The 18033-nt window shown below is 38.9% G+C and overlaps 1 long non-coding RNA gene across 1 annotated transcript in view; it reads right to left on the bottom strand.

Annotated features, from left to right (window-relative positions):
* LOC109455350 (uncharacterized) overlaps positions 1-18033 on the bottom strand; it is a 108442-nt gene that overhangs the window by 55219 nt on the left and 35190 nt on the right. The window contains exon 2 of the long non-coding RNA XR_012494376.1: positions 16484-16629. This is a non-coding gene — a long non-coding RNA (uncharacterized LOC109455350). The remainder of the gene's footprint in view (positions 1-16483; positions 16630-18033) is intronic.

Genomic DNA, 18033 nt, shown 5'->3' on the forward strand with positions numbered 1-18033 from the left:
TAATTTTTATGAAGCCACTAAGCCACCCTAGCTATTTTAATGATTTGGCTGGACCTGAAATTTAAAAATTGAGTTTTCCTAGTGGCACTGTTAACCATGTGAAGTGAACAGAAAAAGGAAGTAGGAAGGTTTCAGAATATTCTTTATTTCATTAGCACACCTACAGTAAATGCTAGATGTAAGGGTAATCTAAATAAATATGAAGGTTACCAAAATTCTTGGTTAGTCTCTCCCGTGTCATTTTAACCTTCAAAACAACTTCCATTTCTTCAAAATCCAAATGAGACCTTTCCTATGAGCCTGACTCTCCAAAACCTTGCCTTTCCTCAGCTTTTTAAATTTAAACCGTCACCCCTCTGTCAGCACAAAAACCCATTTTCTCTATCTGTTTTCCTGGTACAACCAAAGACCTTTCCTCCTGGCGGTCCCTCAGCCCTGGCTGAACTATATAACAAGTGAGAACAAAAACAAATAGCAAAACTTGTTATATTTCTGCCTTACAACATTCAGTGCAACAAAAATCTTTCCTTCTATAGTTCTGCAATATTTACACTGCCTAGTGATTCCCAAACCTGACTGTACATTAGAGTCAGCTGGGGCACTTTTAAAGCGACAGATGCTTGAACCCCTTCTGTTATTAATTAGTCAGTTGTAGGACTTAGGAATCAAACATATATTTTTAAAAACTCCCTGTGTGATTCTAATGTGCCCCAGAGTTGGGAAACGTGCTTTAGTTCTTGTGTCTTATGAAAAGTATTTTCTTTATGAAAAGCATCTGTTTGCAGAACATTCCAGAGAAGAGAAACTTCATCTTTATTCTGATTTCCTGTTCCCAGGAAAGAAATCTTTTATCACTGCCCAAGAAACCTTAATCTTTGCTTGTGATTCTGGCAAATAAGCTTGGTCTCCTATCCCTAAAATGACTGTTGTTTTGTTTTGTTTTGTGCTAAGCCCTGTTGTGGCTCAGTACCCAGAGACCCAGCCATAGAAGGCTAGATATCTAGCTACCACAAGTCATGCCTACTAAATCCATTTCAGTACCGGCAGATACCTACTACCATAATGGTCTTAGGGGCATTGCTTCCCTTAAGTCACTTAGTTCATAAATGCTAGTAAGGATGGAAGATTTGAGGGTACTTTTCATCTCTCCTCCCTTCTGGAGTTGTGATCATTAGTGCATAATGTTTTTATTAAGATGCAGGTAAATGTCTAATAACTCCCTAAATGCAATACTTCTATTAAATTTTGTTGGACTGAGAAGCTTCGTGCTAAGGTTATTATGGGGTCTTGTTATTATTTTGAACTTACGTGTCCCTTTAACATTGAAATATACAATAATATGGACCACAGATTTCCAGGAGGCAAACCCTGGGTGCTATCTGGGCATGCAAACTCAGGAGGACAGGAAGTAGTTGTATGTACCTGGGCACAGAAGGTGAAAGAACAGGCAAAGTCCCACTGGCCTTTAAAATGGGAGACCATGAATGCTGATGAAATAGAGTTCGGAGAATACCCTGAACTCTGACCAATCAGACTGGTCACTCCTGCTATGGGATGGAGCCTGTAAGGGACACACATTTTAGCAGAAGCTTCTTCCTTTATGGACAAAGATGAAAAAGTGGAGGAAAGAGGTACCTTCTGAGTTAACTATGGTGGAAAACCAGGGCACCCATTTTGAAAATGATGAAACATTTGGCACACTTGAATCTGTGAGACATATTTCTATCAAAGAAAAGGAGAGTTGATAAAGTAGGTAAAAGAATCCCTTTAGCCCAAGATATGAGACTTAAAAGTCATAATAAATTGGTCTTGAAAGGTACCTTACTATTATCTGTTTCAGTGATATTTCAGTCTGATCCGCTGAGCTCTAGGGACTCCAAGAAACTCAATTCTGTGGTCACTGTAGGAGGGACCACAGGGAAGGACCGGATGGGGCTGTAGACCGTTAACCCTCTCTTTCTTTCTTTCTTTCTTTCTTTCTTTCTTTCTTTCTTTCTTTCTTTCTTTCTTTCTTTCTTTCTTTCTTTCTCTTTATTTATTTTTTTAGATTTTTTTTAAATTAAACTTTATTGGGGTGACGATTGTTAGTAAAGTTACATTTGTTTCTTAACCTTCTCTTTCATTTAGAGTTTTTCAAACTTTAACTTTATGAAGACCTATTCTAAACATGAGGTATCTTTTAAAAGGAATTTGGAAGACCGTCATTGAAGAATGACCAGCTTAACTACCAAGGAAAGTAGAGAATGAATCATTACCCAAAGAGGTGTAGGAGACCTTGAGGGATTCTGCAGTGCATGTCCAACATTGTTCAATATTAAAATATTGCAGTATTACTCCGCTTCAGTAAGGCGAGCACCACTTGTCCACTTAAGTCAGGAAACGATAAAGGGGAAAGACAGCAGGTCTCCTGATTTGTCAGATCCCCATTACTTTCTGATTGAGGAATTAAGGAGAACTTTGACCTGGAATAAATCATAGCGGGGTTGATTTGTAGCTCTGTTAATAAAAAGAAACTTGAATGAGCAAAGCTCTCTCCATCTAGAAATACTGTCTTCCTTTCGTTTACAGGAACGATACCATTTTGGCTTTTATCCCTGTTTGCTATATTAGGATGAGCCATGGCACAGCTTTAAGATATGCGTTTTCTGAGTGACGCTTTTGGGGCATCATCTATACCAGGGATCCAACAACTTTTTTTGTAAAAAGGTCAGATAATAAGTATTAGTTTTGCAGGCTACATGGTCACGATGGCCACTACTCTATTCTATAATAGCAGAGTGAAAGCCGCCATACATGATATGGAAGAGAATGGGCGTGGCAGAATTTGACCCATGGCCTATAGTTTGCTGACCTCAGATGTACACAAAAGGACTGTTTTGTTCATTACACTTTTCCATTTTATGCTCCAGTAGTTACACAGCTGGCCCCATATTTTGTAGAGGGACATGCCTCATAAATCCATAAATTCCTGACTGGCCTACCATTAGCAAACCTAGACATGCCAGGTACCATGCTGCTTACAGCATACCATAGATAAGGGTTTGCCATTAGTAAATACCACCAGGAAATGTGATTAGCATATTTGTAAAGATACTTGACCACGCCACTTCTTTCTTCTCCCTCCTCCACCTTTCCCTCCTCTGCCATCTCCTACTTTTCTTAACTTTCTCCCACCCAATGTTATCCTCAGAATAGGAAGCATGGATGACAGATCAACTTATTACTAACCCTTTCCTTTCCACCCTGCTGTAATGTGATCTCTGTGAGGACAACTGTTTGTACTTACTTTTTTTTTTTTTTTTTTTTACTGATGTGGTGTGTTAGCTAAGACGTGTGGGCAGGAAAGGCAAACTCATACCTGAAATATGTGTCAATTCCATTCAAAATGTATCCATTGCCTCTTCTAGAGTAGAAGGGGTGTAATATAACCAACTTCCTAAGAAGCCACTGCTTGGTCTCCTTGAGGGATGGTGGCATACTGGAAGATCAGTGACAGATTCTGTTGTTGACAGGTTGAACATTTGGCAGTTGCAATAGTTAAATCATCTTTGGTGAGTGGGAGTCTGTTCTGTCTGACTCCTGGCATCTCCATTCATGCATCCAATTTGTCAGTACTGGAGTAACTGCTGGCAGAGGCTGGCTGACATCAACTGGTCAAGCCATTCTTCTGACTACTTGGCTGTTCAGTGCTTCTTCCATGGTGGTATTAGATACTTCATCATGGAAGAGCCCTTCACTATTGATGAACTCCCCCTTATCCAACTTTATGTTCTGCCCTAGTTGATCTATCCGGTCTCAGGTACAATCTCATTATATGCTTCCTTAGCTCATGTTGATACATGTTGTTTAGGTCCAGCTGCTTCAGATGCAGTCCCTTTCTTACTTTACCCAGCTTCCCTGGTTAGGTATTGTTGTGACTTAACACTAGTTATTGGTTTAATGGCAAAGAGATGAGGTGGAGATAGATCCTGGGTTGGGGTGTGTGTGCATGTTTTCCTTAAAAGACAGAGCTCTCTGCATCATTTTCAAGGAAGAGAGGGAGAGTGCTAGCCTCTAAGGGATAGGAATGGGCCACTTCTGCAGCCTCAGAGGGTTAGGGGAACTTGGAGCTTCAAGATATTTGAGTGTATTAACTACACGTTACTATCCTAAGTCTCAGGGCCCCACTGCTTCCCAGCCAGTGCCTTGATGTTGGCATAGCAGACTTGCCATGGCTAGGAATTCAACTTTCTCTGAAGAACTATTATCTTTATCATTGATCCTAAACTGATCCAAAGACTATCTGCCCTTAAGCTACAAGAGATAAGAGTCCCCTTATCAGCTGCTAAGGAGATGCTCTGATTTTAACACTTTGTCTTAAATTAATGATTGATCAGTGGAAGATTTTGTTTTCTTCAGTGAATAAATGGCACCAGCAAGAGCCACCCAATCTCATTCTTTATTATGATTATTTACTTTCAATCTCTTAAACACTTGAGCCATTGCATTTTCTAGTGTGTTCCTTTCTACAACTGTACAATTTGAATTTACCACCAGGGAACGTTTTAACAATTGAATCAGTACAACTTATCAGAGGTGATCAGACTAGTATCAATGGTAAGAAGTCTTGCCAGACTTACCACTTGATTGGTAGATACTCCAGTTTCAAAATTCTGTTTCCTTGGTCAACTCTTGGCATCTGTTAGGCACGGCTGAAGGAATGAGTCACGGGAGACCAAAATTGATCTATTAGAATTTATTTGGCATGTTTGAGCTGCGGGAGGCCAGGCTAGAAAAGACCATAACCTCCCAGAGCAAAACGGGGTATGGAGTTTGATAGGAGAGCATAAATGAGGTTGTTCCCCCTTCAGTGCTTCAGGGGGTTTTTGTTGCATTGTCTCTAGCAACAAAGGGTTTCGGGGCATGACCAAGCCCTCCAGCTCCACACCCTGGCCCCCAGGCCTCTGGACTGTCCAGCAGGCCCACTGATCACAAGCCTCTGGAGACAAACAAAGTATAAAACAAGACAGGACAAGATGGTTTCTACATTCTAGGCAGCTTCTCCAGGCCGAAGGCAAACACAAGCCTCCAGGTACAAGGTACAAAGCAAGACAAAATGGCTTTTAAGATAAGAAGGTTCCTGTTATTGGCCTAAATATGGCATCAGACTGTCTTCAGTCTTCAGTCAGATTCCTAAGCAAACAAATAGTAAGACGGAGAGTTACACACAGTAACTATAAGATGGCAGTTTATTCAGGAGTGCGGTTGTCAACAACATTTGTGAGGGAATAAAGGAATGAGCATTGGGAGAAGTTGGACTGCAATGGAATTGTAACTAATCCTGGGCTCATTCCATGGGGGGACTTGGGCACTGGATGGTTGTTCATAGTTGTCCCAGCTTCTGGAACGAGGGCTTTGTACCCCTGCACCAACCACTAGTCATTAGATATGAGTGGCCCCTGGGGAGGGAATATAACCTTAAATAAGGCAGCTCTCTTTGACTGAGGAAAATTCCTGGATGGAGGGGATTTAGCTGTGAGCCATCATCAGGCAACGTCCTGGAAGATGGAGGGAATGAGTCCCTTGAACCTGAATTTGAATCTGAGCTGTGAACCAAAACATCCAAGTAAGGCAATCATAATGGACATGAAAAAGAGGGGGTGTATTTGTGATTTATTTAGGAAGTAGACACAATAGGGTTTAGACACTAGGTTTGAGAAATCAGGGAAAGGAAAGACTATAGAATGGCATTCGATTTTTAACATGGATGAGCAGTAGAAGAGAGATACCATTCATGAAAAAGAAAACACAGTAGGATTAGTGGTTTTCTTGGGGGGAAGACAGTAGTTACATTTTGGACATGTTTAATTACCTATGATGCATTTAATGGAGATTACACAATAGTTGTAAATAGGAATCTGGGAATTATGGAAGAGTATAATTGGGGAATTGTAGCTATCAATTTAGAGAACACAGTTTGTGAAGGATATACATAAAATATATATCAGGGAGAAGAAATAAAGGCCAACAGTGGAAACATAAAATGCAGACAAAGAAAGAATACAATTGTTCTAACCAAGGTCAGTGACAATCTCCTATTGACAGATCTAATGAACATTTGATATTTCTTGGGTGGCCAAAATAGCTTATCACACTTGCCACATCTGGATGGTCCCAGGGTTCCCTATAAACAAGAAACAGGTGTTACATACTGGAGCTTGAGGCCAGAGGATTCATATCATAGACACATTTAAATTATAGAAGTTTGGTCTTTCTTTTTTCTTCCCTTCCCTTCATGCACAATTCTTTCCTAAACACATTAAATAGGGCAAGACATGTGGAGCCTCTTTGCTCGGGGCAGGGAGGAGTTGTGGTAGATCCCAGTACAGTACTGAAATCTGATCCAGGTGAGAAGGATGTCATCATCGGAAGGCAGCATGGTGAGGGGTGTCAGAGCCCAAGCACAGTGCTTGGGGGTGGTCCTGCACAGGGTATTAGATACCAAGTGGGGTGAAGAGAGTACTCTCTTCATGGAAAATGATTTTGTTCATTATCGTATATACAGTAATGTGATTGAGCACGTGCACTTTCACGTCACATTTGCTACTGTTGATAGTTGTCATACTTGAAACATTTTCTTTGTTTGGCTTCTAGGATAGCTTTCCTTCCTGGTCCTTCTGTTTCCTTCATGTTCCCTCATCATGTTCCTTCATCATGTTCCTTCATCAGATAGGCAGATTTCTATTCTACCTACCCTTCTTTAAATAAAGGTTTAAATCTCCACTTTCTATTTTTCTCATTCTACCTCCTACCCTCCAGAGCATTCTTGTCAACTACCCACCTATATACCAATGATTTACAAGTCTTATGTATACGCCAGTTAACAGTTCCCTGCACCAGTTTGGAACAAAGAGGGTATAACTAAATGAGTACAAAAAGCCATCCAACCTTTTTCTCGTGATTGCCAGACCTAGATATCTCACACAGCTCTTCCAAGCCTGTTTTTGGGAGGATGCCTCCAAGATTCTCCGACTCATCGTTCTCAACTCCAAACTGCTACTTCTTTATTTTTGCCCTTTTATTCTATTAGATGGTATCAATCTTTACCTATCTCTCAAAGCCAGAAGCCACGAGAATTCTAACTATGCCCTCTTCTTTCCTCTCATACTTACCAAGTCCCATGGATTCTACTTTGTATGTCTCTTGAACCTGTCTCATTTCTATTTCTCTTCTCATTTCTATTTCTACACTTCAGTGCAGACTCCTTTCATTTCTTAGAGAGTATTGCAAAGGATAGCTTGTTCTCCAATCTTGTTTCCTCTTGATTCATTCTCCATACTGCTTCTTGTTACCATTTTAACTAAAAATATTATCATACCATTCCTCTGCTTAGAATTCTTCAGCGGGTTCCCATTACCTAAACAAAACATCCAAACTTCCTAGCATGGCCTGCGTGATTCTTTATCATCTTACGATCTTACGTTCAGCGCCACTAACGCTACGTGTTTGGATTTGAATGTGATAACCTGAAACAGGATTTTACTGAGGTATATCTGTAAGGAAATTTGCCCTTGAAACAAATGTGAAAAGTGCACAGGACATTTTATATACTACGGTCAATGAGTATCTGAAATAATCAGACTTATATTCTAGGAGTAGGACATGAAAGAGCTTAATGACTGCAAACCTACCAATCGCACGGAATTTAATTTTGTGAACTTGATTCTATAGATAAGAAAGAAAAAACCTTTCAAATCATTTTTATAAAATAAAATAGGCCGTTACTTACTTCTGCAATAGAAAAATAGTGGGGAGGGGTAGGAAGATAGGATTGAGACATCTCTCGTCCTCTTTATGGCCTAGATGAATTTTGAAATCCAAATCCAAAATATCTTCTTTTGAATATTACCTCCTCCTCTGGGATGTGTCCTGCCTCTTCAATTCATGAAATAGCTTAAAGTAAAAAAATAAGTGAGTCAGCCATGTGTCTTCTAAGCAACATAGGCAGACAGTACATTGGAAGTTTGTAACCATTTTACATTATTAAAATTATATTAAAATTCTTGGCTATCACGTGACATTAACAATATTCCAGTGAAAAATGTCAGGGATAAAATTAACTAATTTCTGAGTCTTTGAGCTTATTTTCATGGGCCTATACTTGATAATTCTCAATGGATGGCTATCAGACCACTTCTGTTTGTCCCAATATAAGAAGGCCACAGGGAAATAGAATTTGAGGATCTAAGTGTACCTCCCCCATTAATTTCTGAGCACATTTTTGCAATCTTTGAATCCATTTTTATAAAATGATGTTTATTTTCTTAAGTGGTGGGCTATTAGCATACACCGAAAGCTACTTGCTCGTCAGGACTGTAGGTTCACTTCCCTTTGTCCTTTACAGAACAGATGACATTGCCTTGAGCCTAGTAGATGTTCAATAAATAATAAATACTTGTGGATTCACGTTTAATTATATTTCACATTGTTCTGTAGGAGAGGCTTGACATTTGGAGTCTTAGCTATGCAAAACTAATTATTTTATCGGGGCATTTCTATTATTCCTATTTCTGTGGATGCAGAGGAAATAGAACAGCATATTTGGTATCTTTAAAATTCCTCTTTAAACCCAACATTAGGATTCACTGACTATGTTGCCCAAAGTTCTGTCTCTAAAAAAGAAAGTATTTCTACTTTATTGATACCTTGACAAGCTGCATGAAATCAAAGAAATAGAACTAGGAAATAGGATTTGAAGGAGCCCACTCAAAGGAAATTTCTATTCAAACAAGCACCCAGATTACCTAAGCAAAGATACTGAAATAGTGCCTATACTTACATAACAAGACATAGATGATGATAATTGAGGACCAGTGGTTCAGGAGAATGTGTCTGACCATTCTGTGCCCGCAGATACTTCCAAGGTGCTGATTAGACTTCATGAAAGACAGCCATTCTCCTTGTATTTTTTTTTTAACCTTCATTATGCTCCTTCAGCTTGCATTTTCACTGTATTTGACTAGACAATGACAATCTAAGCACATTTCGAAAAAACGTGCAATTTCCATAGGAATTGAAAGTGCACTTGTAAATTTAAAGTTCAGCTGCTTGCTGATCATTTGATACTTTATTTCTTGCATGGACTTAAAGTGCCCCACTTGTTATGGAGCTGAGATTGAGTGTACTAAGACAAAAATTCCCCTCTTTATAAGAAAGTGCCCAGTTACTGGGAAAGATACCATTAAAACTTCTACATCTTTTTGTTCTTTTATTTAAATGACCTCTATAAAGTGAGTTTTTCTTAAGTTTTATGATCTGTACTTTGAAGGACTGTGTGTAGTTATTTAAAACTAAATTAAAGCATGCCAGGATTTTTAAGAGAACATAGCTTATTGAGGGCATTCATTTTTTTAAAAAAACCCTATTTCACAGAACTTATATATTAACACTAAATTCTCTAGAATGGTTTTCTAAGAAAAAATGAGATCTAAACCCTTCAGGCTTTCTTGTAAATTATTTTGCCTATAAACACAGCCATTCTCTTCCACTATGATGTCACACCCTCTCGTCTCCCATCCCCTCCTTACTAGAACAGATCTGGTTTAAGATAAGAGATATCTAGTAGCACAAAAAATATGTACTTTACCCCAAATAAAGTAAATCCATTATCATAACTATCATTGCCTATACCATGAAACCTGAAATACAGTTATCTTAAACAGAAAATATACCATAATTTTCCATGTAAGACAGGTTACTTCATTGAATTATCCAAAGGTCATTGGTTTCATCAATGAGGCAACTCCCTAACAAGTTCTATGGAGAACTTAGTAATTCAATAAGTATTTACTAAGCATTACTTCTATACCACGTACCGGTTGTCGAAGTGGATAAACAGACATGGAGTTCACATTTACTGCAGGGAGGTGACTGGTAGGAAAAAAGATGATAAATATGACCCTCGCAGGTTGAGACATATTATATAAAGTAAAATAATACATGTTATATTTCCATGATGCGTTAGATGACGTCCCAGTTTTCCATTGCTGCAAAAAAAAGCCAACCCACACTTAGTGGGTTAAAACAACAATAATTATTTATTTTGCTGACTAATTGCAGTTTGGTCAGGGCTTAACTGAGGCAGCTCATGCCTACTCTAAAGGGTGTCAGCTGAGGTCACTCTACCCACATGGCTTGCCAAGTTGGTACTGGCTGTTGGCTATTCTTCTCCACGTGAGCCTTTTCATGGTACTGCCTTGGCAGCACTGCCAAGCATGGCAGCTGGAACCTCTGAGAACATGTTTCAATAGACAGGAAGGAGTAGCTGTCGGTTTCTGATAGTCTGAACCTGGTACTAGAAAAGCATCATTGATGCTGTAATATTGGCTAAGGAGCCCCAAATCTACTCAGGTTCAAGGGAAAGGCTTAGACCAACCTCTTAATGAGAGGAATAATAAGTAATTTAATTAACTTAATCTTTAATTTACTTCAGAGGGTAAATGGAGGGAATGGTCAGAAAAAATACTCTCTGAGGAATTGACATTCAGGTTGAGACCTGATGGGTGAAAAGGAGCCTGAGAATAACATTCCTTCACAAACAATTATTGAATTCCTCTTACAAGTGCTTTTAGAGACCTCAGATATATAAGCATGAATAAGGTATTGTGTTGGTCTTGAATTTTTATATTCAAATGACAGAGTAAAATATGGAATGGACTAATGAGGCGATGTGGTAAGTGCTGCAAAGCATGAATATATAGGTGTTGTGGGATTACAGAGCAAGGAATTATTGAACCTGCTTGGAGAATTCAGAGATGACGTCTCAGAGTGGACAAAGTCTGAGCTAATTTTTAAAAGACAAATCTATCAGATGAATAGGGAAGAGAGAAAGTGAGGGATGTGGGAATTATAGGCAAGGAACGAGTATTTGCAGAAGGTGAGGAGGCATGAGGGAAAATGGCAACAGCAAGAAGTATAAAATAGTTTGGTTGGAGGCTCGGTTGTGAAGAGTGACTGAAGATGACGCTAATAGTGGAGGGTGTGGCTAAACCTTGAAAGACCTTCAACGCGCAGAGTGTGGAGTGCCTGGTAAGACATTAGGAGTTTATCTTGCAGGTTAATGAACAGCCACGTGAGGTTCTAGTTCTATTATGTTGCAGGAATCGGTATAACTAATATAATTACATCTAAGCATGTAAAATGTTTGGTTTTTTTTTTTTTTTTTTTTTAATGTTGATTGCTTAGTTGAGACCACAGCTTCTGATTAAAATGATTTGAGTTAAAATTCTGGTACCATTCTGTGACCTTGGGTAAGTTACTTAATGTCTCTGTGTCTCAATTACCTACTCTGTAAGATAGGAATAGTATTAGTCCCTCTTCTCTTTCATTTGTTGTGAGAATTTAAGTCATTTTATGTAAAGCATTTAGATAGAACAGGAATTAGCATGGAGTAAACACTCAGTGATTTTATTATTATTCTACAGTGCTAGTCTTCCTTCCTGAGACTCAGCCATGCCCGCCTCCTGACCCCCTCCTCTGATTAAGGCAAAGCCTGCTGGAGTACCCACACTGCTGAAATGGTCACCCCATGCTCCTGGAATTAAAATTTGCCAGTGTAAAGAGTCAATTATAAATATAAATTAGAACATTTATCTATCTCTACCACATTTAACATAAACAAAGGTATTGTTTTGCCCTTTAGAAAACCTTCTGGGATGAATTATATTCTTCCAAACACCAAGTCAATTTAAGCACAGCTGGTAAAATAGACAAAGAAGTAGCCAAAAAAAAAAAAAAAAAAAAAAAGCCTTGGTGTTCTTTCCCTCATCCTGCCCTCTTATACTTCTCCCTGAACCCAAGTCACATCCCACTCTTTCCTATCTTCCTCTGCTTCCCCAGACTCCTTCATTCCCTCCCTCCCACATATGCATTTCCCTTTCTTACATCTAGTTAAAGAAAATCTGTTAATATCTTCAATTAAAAAATGCCCACTGGCCCTGTAGTTAATTTCTAAATGACAGCAACTATTTTAATTTGAAGCTAAATTGCTCTCTCTCAGTTGCCAAGTGGCACTTGGAATAAGAAGAAATCTTATGAAGATTACTTTAAAGAAGAAAAAAAGCATTAAAAACCCATTTCAAGCAAATGCTGATTGGAAGACAAACTTTTGGCTAACTCGCTGGTCATTGTTAGTGACCAGAAAGAGCTGTAAACATATCCATGATCTTTCTTTTCACACACCCTCCAGCACACTTTTGTGCTCAAGAGGGTGACGCACGTGCCAGAGGTGATGATGTGCTGACCTCAGGTGGCTGGATCAGAGCTTCTCTTTTGAGGGCAGTGGCTTTGTTGTTGGCTTTGTGTCAGCAAGTGTCGGATTTCTCATCTCCAAGAGCCCTATACCTCCTGACCCTGTGGCAGAAGATCAGGATGGTTAGCTAATAGCAGCTGCTTTGTGGACTGTGCAATGTGTCTGTCACCAGCAAGAGACAGTGTTGGGAGGGGGGGAAAGTCATCAAAAGCCAGTGCCATTAGCATGGAGATTCAACATGCCAATTTCTACCTCATTTTTTGAAAGTAGAGTCTCTATATAGTGTTCTGTTGTTTGTTCTTTAATATTTATTCAATGCCAACTGTGAAGCAGACTCTGAATGGAATATTAAGAAGCTACACTCTCTACCCAGTGGGTCAGGAATTTAAGTAAGACAACACAGTAACCAATGGGAGAAGGTGACTGGTTCACACCTACAGAAGGTAGTGGTAACCGATTTCTATCTTCTCCGTGAGTCCTTGGATTTTTCAGACTCTTCCGCTTCCTCCCTCCATCAGTCACCCCCATGCTGTGTTCATGAGCTCCATTATCACTCCTTGTACATCAGCCATAATGAACAAGTGCTTCATAGGAAAGTGGAACTGTTCAATGCAGCCGGGCCATGAAGTGCTGACATCGGCTTTCTAGGGAACACATTCTGTATTGATAAATGTCAGGACCCAAAGAACAAATTTAATTCCAGCAAGACCAAATTTGACTTCCCTAGATAATGGCACAACACCCAACTTCACTGAGGAGTGTGCGGACGGAGTCTAATGATAAGAGTGTGGGTGTTTTATAGTCTTGTAAGCACTCAAAGGCAGTGTGTTCATTGCTCATCATTAGCCACTTTGGACATTTTTACTGTTGTTTGTCTTTAGTTGAATCTCCCTTAGTGTTTGATTTGTTTACTTGAATTTGAGATATATGTTCAAGCAGAAATGGCACATTTATTTAATGCAAAGCAAAAGGACTCCTTGTGTTTATTATTTAGATCAATAAAACGACATCCTATATACTTTTTGCCAAAGGGCACAAGTACAGATTTTAAAACACTAGAGTCAGCAGCATTACAAAAATCCCATTTTAAAAGCAATTGCCTCAAAATAGCCCCTCTCAAGGATCACCAGTTTGGAAAGTTATGCCCTTAGCTTTGCAAGCCACTCAACTGAGGCTCCACCCACCAAAATTGAAAGGGAATTTAGTAAGGAAATAAAAATGTAAGATATAAAATAAGAATGGTTGACTATAAATATTTACTACATCCCAGAAATGTGGGAACTAGATTCTATTATGTCTTGAAACATGGCTTCCCAACCTGTTAACCTATAGAACTAAGTGACTTCCCAAGGCTGGTCTGTAGATGTTAGTGGTGATGGTGGGAACCTGCAATTTATTAAGCTGAATAAGCTTAATAAATGTCTACTACATCAAATTAGAGACCTGCCCTGAGCATGAAAAATTGACATAGCAGAGTATTATATCTGAAACAAACAAAATGGTAGCCAACACTTTGCACAAAGGGAATAGAATATGGTAGAGACTCTATACATAAAATTCCCACAGGACAGTTAAATTATGATCACAAGTTTTCCTTTACCACACCTCAGCCATAGAAGTCACACCTAGGAGTTACAATCAATGGCTTTGTAGGTGACCCACTCCACACCTTATACTTTCAGTTTCATGCCCCTTTTCAGTCACTCACTTCCTTGGCCATATCACCACGTCTCCTTTCTTTTGACTTAAAATAGAATTCCATGGGGTCATTTCTTCACCCATAAGTGCCTGAGTCTCAAAACTAGAAGTGCGCATGTCTCTTTTAGCCTGTTCACTCCTTGCTTCTTTCTGGGAGTGGATCTCAGCCTCATCAAGACCTCTATTCCTTTGACTCTTGCTATTCTACCAAACTACTTGTGGCCAAAGCTACTAACTCTCTGTGGATTTATTTCCCACCTCACTCACTTAAGCTTCTCTCATTTAAAAAAAAATAAATAAATAAATTCCTGTCCGTCTTATGCCCTTCCACAGGTATTACCATGTACATTTCCCCCCCCTCCCAACCTGGTGTCTTGAAAGAATTGTTTACATGCAAGGTCTCTACATTCTTACCTCTGTAACCAACCACTGCCACAGCTCCGCTGGAATTGCCCTAACCCTTTTAGTGACTAATGTAAAAGGTCCTAACCTTATGTTGATGGCTCTGCTGGTACCCTTATCATCTTCGTCATCATCCACGGAGGTGGTCAGCAGCCCCTAATAAAAGGAGACCTGACTATGTACCCTGAGGCCTCTGGAAGGCTCTTCCCTAGATAGATGGCTTCCCCTAAACAGCTCATTCTGTCACCAGCCCAGCTGGTTTCAGACCAGCTCTGCCCTACTATTAGGCTGGGTCCACATGGGTCACAGTCTTCATTTTAACCCTTTAGCATTTAATACACATTTATCCCTCTCAAAACTCTGTCCTCCTTTAGCTTCCATTAATATCTTTCAGTTTTGGTTTTCTTTCTTACATGGTTGCATCTCCTTATGGGGATAACTTCTAAAAGTAACGATAAAGAAAAACTTGCATGCATTAGGTTGGTGTGAAAGTAATTGCAGTTTAAAAGTTTAAAAATAATTGCAAAACCTGCAATTACTTTTGCACAACCTAATATTATGAAGTTACCCTTGATAAATACTGAAATTGCTAATGAAATGTAAATGTGTCCAGATGTTCACACTATAAGAGGCATGTAGGAATTGAAACCTACCGAGAGAATAATCATGTATTTCAGCTCAGGCTCAGTTAAAGGCTAAGACTGTTTAGTGGAAGGAGTCACCTGCACTATTTACATTCTTGTACCTCCTCCTTTTTTTGCATACTTAAAGAGTGGAATTTTCACATTTGAAATAATCTCAAACTTAACTTACAGAGAAGTTGCAATTATCATATAAATAATTTTTTAATTGAATAATTGGAGAGTACGTTGCCCACATGATACCCCATCATACTAATACTTTAGTGTGTTTCCTACAATCCCAGGCATTCTCCTATATAACCATAATATGGATATGTGTACTAAGAAATTGCGGAAGCATTATATTTTAATCTCTGAGGGTATCACAGTTTCCCCATATGATTAGTTATATAAAACTTCTTGTCAGAAACCTAAATTGTAGCAGGATACAGAAAACTACTGACCAGTCAGTGACAGGAATCATCAGAATTCGTCACAGCTGGAATTACAAACAAGACTTAATCAAAGGATGAAAACTGATTCTACATGAACTAATAAAAAATAAATTGGTCTAAATATATATAAAAAAAGTTGTCAATGTGATTCTAAGCACTAGCTTCCCACACATTGGCCATTTTTTAGTACTTTATAAGCAATATCGAAGATTTAATCGAGTCTTGATGTTTGTGGCCATTTATTCAGACTTAAAATTTTTAAGATTCTCATTCATCTTTTAATCAATGATGCCTGCTTTGCTTTTTGGCTAAGAATCATGCATTTTCAAATGTTGTCTTTACCTTAAATTGAGTACTTTAAATTAGTAGTTTCAACGAGTCTGAATATGTGAAGCCATTTTTTCATTATCACCAGTGGGCATCGGGCTGTTACTTCTTTCTAGACCAGGGATGCTGCTAACCATCCTCCAGGGCCCAAGACAGTCGTCCACGATGAAGGGCTATCCAGTCCACATGCCAAGTGCCAAGCTTGAAAACCCTTGTTCTACAGCAAATTGGTTCAAACTGAATATCCTTCAACCTCAATTCAACATATTGATAAATACCTCTACAACACATTTTCAAATGCATTTTACTGCTGTCTAAATTAGTAATTTTTAAAAAATTTGTTTAGAGTTCAGGTTTCACATAGCTTAGTTTGGCCATACCTCACAGGTGGGACCCACGTAGGAGAGGATGAATCTATATCCACTCCCAGTAAGACTTGGTCAGACTTATATCTATTTTTGGTGAAATGAAAAAAAAAAAATAGTGTAGATATTTGAATCAAGGGTAAAGCCAATTCTCAAAAGGAGACTAAGCCTCTATTGAGAAAATGTCCATATTTGGACATGCACAGGAGGAAAAAGAATGGAATGGGTTGGGACATTGCCATTCACAAAGTCTATCTAACTGTTATGTTTCTGTAAAGACAAAGACCTCAGACACCCAGCACAAATATTTCCCCATGGAATGGTTACCATTAGCAACTACATCCTGTTGCTAGGCAAGTTCAGGTCAGTTCTGGGAGTGGATGAGCAGCCTCCAGTCACAAGGGGCATGGCAATGAATGATGTACAGCTGTCCGTGACCTGTGCAGCATATTTCAGTAGCCACTGGTTTGTTCCTGCATAGGTGAGGGGAATAGGTTTGTTAGAAGTCGCCATTTGATTACACCCATGTATGCTCTCAAATATGAGCTGGTTTTGAGGCTATCAGAGGTTGTTTTTACATCAGGTCTTTTGCTGGATGAAACTAAACTTGAGTGCTGAATTTAAAGCAATAATGAGAAATGATTTTTCATTTACCAAATAGGTAAGATATGTTTTTAAAAATATGGAAAAGCTTGGGAAGTTGATATGAAAAAGAGGAAGACACTTCATCCACAGCATTATAGTTCCTAAGGCATTTGGATGATCAATGATACTTTAATTGGGGAAAAATAATATTTTAGCAGCAGGGGCCAAGCTGAGAGTAAGCCTGTGATATACGAAACTGTCTATCTTCGTGTTACTAATGGGAAAGCTATTTTGAAACAAGATGATATGCTGGGCCAGACTGTCAAAGGGCCAACATAACTAACTTAACTTTCACTACTCACTTCCCCCCATGAAACCTAGTCTTTACCAAAGAGAGTATTAAATTTCCCAGGATACACCACATGCTGTCACACCTCCATGGTTTTATACATATTGTCTCTTCTCTTATTTGGTTGACCAACCTCATTGATTCTTTAGAATGTATCTTAGTGAACCAAAATGTGAATTCCAAAGAAACATGTCGCTTCTTCCATGAAGTAGTCCCTGATTATCCTAAGTGGTCACTCTTTCTTTTATGTTCCAATATAGTTTACCTCTGGTGTAACTTACATTGATGATGTATATATCTGAATTTTCTAGAAAAGTTCCAATTTTAAATACTGCAACCCAGTTAAAATAAAGGAGTTTCCGGTTCCACCATGATGGTCACCATTTTGTGTCCTTTGCATAATAAGGCCCCTCTACAACATGGGCTGTCTCCGTCCATCTTTGTACCACCAGTGCCTCAACTATATCTGGACACAGAGCTCTCCTTTAATATATGTTTGTTGGATATGTTAGTGAATGGAAGAGTGTATAATTATCTATAGCACCTTTCAGGTCTCTGTGATATTCAGCCTTCCCAAATGTTTCACATATTATATTTCTTTACGTACCACTTGAGATGAGGAGTAAGGGTAGGAGAGACTGATCTAGCTACTCCTTCTCTCACTGATAGTCAGTCAGTAGCACTCTCAGCCCCGCTGTGTTCATTGACGTCCTGGCTGCTCTATGTAGGGTAAATACTAGGCAGACGTATGAAAAGTTTGTTTTCGATGCCTTACCAGTTCTCCATGCCCTTTTGCTTCCTTACCATTTTCTGGCACTCAAATCGTGAAAAAATTTATATTTTTCCTTTCATATTTCAGGTGTGTGAATTGTTGTAATCATAAGTTTATGACACACCCTCATCATTGACCCATATGTGATATGTTTTCTCTTATTTAGATAAG

The sequence above is a fragment of the Rhinolophus sinicus genome, linkage group LG03 (genome assembly GCF_036562045.2).
Source record: "Rhinolophus sinicus isolate RSC01 linkage group LG03, ASM3656204v1, whole genome shotgun sequence".
Lineage (NCBI taxonomy): Eukaryota > Metazoa > Chordata > Mammalia > Chiroptera > Rhinolophidae > Rhinolophus > Rhinolophus sinicus.